General features: G+C 41.0%; 1 long non-coding RNA gene across 1 annotated transcript; it reads left to right on the top strand.

The window, feature by feature from the left end:
* Positions 1–364: 364 nt before the first annotated feature.
* Positions 365–1,618, top strand: LOC105001265. Its single transcript, XR_826842.1, has 2 exons — positions 365–401; positions 1,083–1,618. It is a non-coding gene; the product is annotated as an uncharacterized LOC105001265 (long non-coding RNA).
* Positions 1,619–5,913: the final 4,295 nt, after the last annotated feature.

The raw sequence follows: 5,913 nt of genomic DNA, 5'->3' as shown, positions 1-5,913 counted from the left end.
ATGGGGTAGTAAGTTTTAGTACCAGTGCTTGGGGAGCTGGCAAGAGGGGGAAGCAACATCTCTAACTATGGAAGAATAGCACCATTCTCAAGCATTCCTCATATTCCCTAAATGGTGCACGATATAGGTAGAGGAAGTATGAGACAAAGTCTCAAATGAATCACTCTGTAATTCCTCACTGAAGGGTGAGCAAGTCCATGGACAAGGGAACTGTGTGATATCAGTATGACTGGGGCATTGATTTTTGAGATTGCAAGCACGTGGAATTTGGTTGGGAAAAAAGTGCATCATGCCAGTCCTGGGATGTTCCCCCTGGGTGGGGCTGCCTGGTCCTTATAAAAGGAGTCTCCATCACAGTGCTGTCATTGTCCTGACGGTCATAGGGATCTTTGGAGCCTCTGGTGAGCACAACTCTTAGATCTTTTGGAACTTGGGTGTTGGGATTAATCTGGGAGTAGAAGTGGCTTTAACTGAAGCAATTAGAGCTCTCTACAAGAAAAAGAAGATAATGAGGATTTAGGGGTAAATTTTTGGTATTTGGTCATGTATGCAATCTTAAAAGTGAGGAGAAAATGGAGTCAGAGGCACAGTCTTAACCTGAGAGAGAGTAGGGGGGATGAGATACTGTGCTACAGCACAGCACACATTAGTTCCAAATGCCCCCTTCTCAGCATCCAATCCCATTGAGTGCCTAGTTTGGGCCTTTGCATTTCTCCTCAGAAGCCCACAGTCAGGTCAGCTTGGCTAGCAACCAAGACCTCATGGGAGAAATAAGTAGAGATTTGTTTGGGGATTGGCTACAAGTTTATTATCCAGCTTATTCTTCAGAGTATGTTTGTATTCGTACAACACCTGTGTAGGTAATTTTGTTTTAGAAAATGGTAGAAGGAGACACTAATCAGAAAAGACTGAAGATGAGGGCAAGAGATACTAAAAAAGAATGGTGATGAAGCTATAAAAAACCATAAAGACTGTATTAGGAATCCAGAAGAGTCCTTAGTGACGGAAGGGTTGTTGGCACAGCTAAATGTTCTACCAATGAGACTCATCGTTATTAAGAAAGTTGTCTGTTTGTATTTCAGATTCCTTGAGACCCAGGAAGCATGTCTCACCGCCAGCATCCGCATCCACATCAGCATCAGCATCAGCATCAGCATCACCATCAGTGCAAGGAGCCCTGCCATCCACCTCCAAAAGTGTGCCCACCCAAGTGCCATGAGCCTTGCCCACCTCATCCATGCCCACCTCCACTGAGCCAGAAGAAATGCCCTCCTGGGCCACCATGTCCACCATGCGAGCAGAAGTGTCCACCCAAGTGGAAGTAACAGCACTGGATTTCATCTGGACCAAGAAACAAGATCCAGGCTTTTCCATTTCCTCCCTTCGGCCATGGTGACAGACTGCATCTTCCTTAATCTCCCTCCTCAATCGACAGCAGACAGAGGAAAGGCTTGCTGCCTGAAGCTGACACCACGTTGTTGGAAGAAGAGCAGCAGGATCATCGCTTGTACTCTCTGTGCCATGTGCCTGTCTGTATCCACGTTGTGATCCCTACCCCGTGAGCAATTAGTGGGTCTATTCCTTTGCTTCTCCAATAAAGCATATTCATAGACCATTATGTATTTTTCTTTCTTTCTTTCTTCTTTTTTTTTTTTTGCCAATAGTGTATTTCCTCTCTTCTGTCAGCTACAACTATTCTTCTGAGTGTTCCTTTTCATTCCCTTTGGATTATCAGAATTAGAATGTTCCATCATTGAGTTCAGCTTTGTCTGAAATATGTCTTTTGCACTGGATCCATCAAAGAATTCCTTCATTGGCTTCTGATTTGTTTCTATCTTTGTCTACCTTGAAGACCCTGAAAAGAACTGAATTCTCTCAGTCTCAGGTTCCTTATTTGTGAAACCAGTAGGCAAGAATCTATTCGGCTCCGTGTACTCATAGAAATTAATGTAATCACAAATGTTTCCTCATTATTAACACATGATGGGCAGTCTCTTATGTGCTAGGGACATGAGGATGCTGCCAAAAGTCCTTTTTCCATCAGACCTCCTGTAGGCATTTTGCACAAACACACACACACACACACACGTGCACATACAAGGCAAATAATAGTGATGCAGGGGGAATGTTAGAGACAACTATGTAGAAAAGCTCTTCCAAAGTGGCTTTTAGGGCAAAGACTTGAGTGAAGAGATGAGTGAGCCTTGAGTATCTGGGGTACACTGTACCAGTGAGAGATGGCGAGTGCTGAGGCAGGGCAGAGTAACTGCAGGGAGAACAGTCATCAAAGAGGCAATGTCTCCAATGGGGTTGAAGACATTGGATCTGAAAGATGTATTAGAGATTTTGATAATTCATTCACAGTTTTCTAGCCATACTATGCTGAAGTTCAGAGTCTCAACTTTCTATGTAATTCTCTACTATCACATCTGTTTTCTTTTAACTGAAAGTACATATGATCTTTTAAAGACATTTTTTTGAAAATGGTTAAAAGGGCTAAGGAATATATTAATTCTTTAGCAAAAAATGTATTTCATGAGAGTGACTATATGAAAAGCAGGTCTATTATTAAACATGTTCTCATATTAGAGGGAAGTTGACTCCATTAATTTCAATCACCTTATAGGTAACAAATGTGTAAAGAATTTTACTGTTGTTGTGCTTCCAACATTAAGAAGAAGTGATTTTATTTTTAGGAGGGTTGACTTTGTACTCTTGAACAGGGCTCTGGCCTAATATTATTGACATGATTCCCTCCCCAATTTTGTCTTGAAGAAAAACAAGAAAAAAGAAAACAAAAAATAAAATTTTGTTTGATTTTAGGAGAACATAATCAACACATTCAGAAAGTTCATAAACCTTTGCTCTATGAAGTGGATGATTATAGATTGATCTCTTTATTGTCAAGAAACATGAAGATAAGAAAAAGAACAATATCAACCCTTCAAAAGACGCACGTTTCCTAATTAATTTATACCCCATACCTTCTCTACTAGAAATGACCACAGTCATGTTTCTGAGATCACAGATCCTACAGTCAGCCTTCCTGAGTTCACTCCATGGTTCTGCTGCTTAACAACTGTATGATCTTGGGTAACTCGCTTAAGGTCTCTGTGTCTCATTTTAAGGTCTCATTTTCTTCACTTTAAAAGTGGGAATAATAATAGTACTCATTTTATAGGTTAGTTGGGAGCCTTACATTTATACGTATATATAAAGCACTTAGAACTGTGTCAGCACACAGAAAGCACAATGAGGATCAGATGTTACTGCCAGTGCATCAGAACTGCTCAGCCCATGAGCATACCTTGTCAGTGTGGTTACTTTTAAATCTATGAATTTAATGCCTTGGCCCCTATGCCACTTAAAGAAGCAGTACTTTTCTCATTACAGTTGTGATAATCTTATAGTTTGCAGCATAATTAGCCTACGTCTTTCCTGTATTAGATTTTTGCTTTGGCATCTTAAGTTGTCTCCTCTTCCCACTCCTTGCCCTCCCCTTCTTGTGTTCCTCTATCTTCTTTGTCTCTTCTTCCTGTTCCTCTTTTCCTCATTCTTTTGGGAATTCACAGTCTGCTGGCACAGCAAGTTGTGTGTTCTTTCAAGCTTATGAGGGACAATTATTGGACAACACTACAAATCAGGACTTGATTAATTGTTGGTGGATTGTCTGGACTTGAGAAAGTGATTCAAAATGTTAATAACTAAGATTAATTTAAAAATGTGTAGTGTTGCAAATCTACAGTCATCAAGCCAGTATGGTACTGATACAAAACTGGAAATATAGACCAAAGGAACAAGATAGAAGCCCAGATAAACCCATATACCTATGGACACCTTATGTTTGATCAAGAAGGCAAGAATATACATAGGAGAAAAGATAGTCTCTTCAGTAAGTGGTGCTGGGAAAGCTAGCCAGCTATATGTAAAAGATTGAAATTAGAAAACTCCCTAATACGATACAAAATGAAGTCGCGTCGTGTTTGACTCTGTGCGACCCCATAGACAGCCGCCCACCAGGCTCCCCCATCGCTGGGATTCTCCAGGCAAGAAAACTGAGTGGGTTGCCATTTGTTTTCCAATGCATGAAAGTGAAAAGTGAAAGTGAAGTCGCTCAATCATGTCTGTCTCTTTGCTACCCCATGGACTGTAGCCTTCCAGGCTCCTCCATCCAAGGAATTTTCCAGGCCAGAGTACCGGAGTGGGCTGCCATTTCCTTCTCCAGGGGATCTTCCCACCCCAAGGATTGAACCTGGGTCTCCCACATTGCAGGCAGACACTTTACCATCTGAGCTACCAGGGAAGCCTATACACAAAGATAACACCATACACAAAGATAAACTCAAAATGGATTAAAGATCTAAATGTAAGACCATAAACCCTAAAACTCTTAGAGGAAAACATAGAAAGAAGACTCTTTGACATTGTTGTGGTTCAGTCATTAAGCGATGTCCCACACTTTGTAACTCAGTGGACTGCGGCAGGCCAGGCTTCTCAGTCCTTCAGTATTGTCTGCAGTTTGCAGAAACTCATGTGCATTGAATTGGTGATGCTATCCAACCATCTCATCTTCTGTTGCCCCCTTCTCCTCCTGCCTTCAATTTTTCCTAGCATCAGGGTGTTTTCCATTGAGTTGGCTCTTTGCCTCAGGTGGCCAAAGTATTGGAGTTTCAGCTTCAGCATCAGTCCTTCCAGTGAATATTCAGGGTTGAGTTCCTTTGGGATTGAGTGGTTGGATCTCCTTGAGTCCACGGGACTCTCAAGAGTCTTCTCCAACACCACAGTTCAAAAGCATCAATACTTCAGAGCTCAGCCTTAAAAGAGAAAAGGGAAAAGGGAGCCTTCTTGCACTATTGGTGGGAATGTAACCTGATACAGTCATTATGGAGAACAGTATCGAGATTCCTTAAGAAACTAGGGAATAAAACTATCAAATGACCCAGCAATCCCACTACTGGGCACATACTCTGAGGAAACCATAACTGAAAGGGACACATGTATCCCAATATTCATTGCAGCAATATTGACAATAGTCAGGACATGGAAGCAAACTAGATGAATGGATAAGGAAGTTGAGGTACATGTATACAATGAAATATTACTCAACATTAAAAGGAACAAATTTAAGTTAATGCTGTGAGGTGGATGAACCTAGAGCCTGTTATACAGAGTGAAGCAAGTCTGAAAGAGAAAAACAAATATCGTACCTTGATGCATATATATGGAATCTAGAAAAATGACATGGATGAACCTAGTTGCAAGGTAGCAAGAGAGATGCAGACATAGAGAACAGACTTGTCACAGTGGGGAAATGAGAGGATGGGATGAATAGAGAGAGGAACATGGAAATATACATTGCCACACCAAAAATAGAAAGAAAGTGGGAATTTGCTGTATGACACAAGGAAGGCAACCTGGTGCTCTGTGACAACCTAGAGAGATGGGACGGCGTGGGAGGGGGCGGGGAGGTCAAAGAGGGGGGAGACATATGTATACCTGCGGCTGATTGATGTTACTGTATGAAGCCAGCACAACACTGTAAAGCAATGACCCTCCAACTAAAAATAAATAAATTTTTTAAAAGTTCAATGTAATGAATGTGTAGTTTGTGTAGTTTTATGCTGTGAATAGCTATGTCTACACATACATTTTTTTTTCTTTCCAGAGAGTAGAGTGATAATCAATTACCACCACAGTATTGACTACTGTATAGCTTTAAATTAACTGGCCTGTAATTCTTTCTGTCCTTATATTAAATAGAGTTTCCAACTGGAAATATAATTTCTGGTATCCTTGACAAAGTGTCTCAGTAGAATCTTGTTGATCTGTAGGTTTCCCCAACACTTGTCACCCTAGGGCTTTCATTCTCTTATTACTCTCAATTATGTCCATAGCTTTTTTTTTTTTCTTTTG

This window comes from Bison bison, unplaced genomic scaffold (genome assembly GCF_000754665.1).
Source record: "Bison bison bison isolate TAMUID 2011002044 unplaced genomic scaffold, Bison_UMD1.0 scf7180017864381, whole genome shotgun sequence".
Classification (NCBI taxonomy): domain Eukaryota; kingdom Metazoa; phylum Chordata; class Mammalia; order Artiodactyla; family Bovidae; genus Bison; species Bison bison.
Note: the sequence above shows the minus strand (reverse complement) of the source record. Positions and strands in the feature narration are given on the sequence as shown.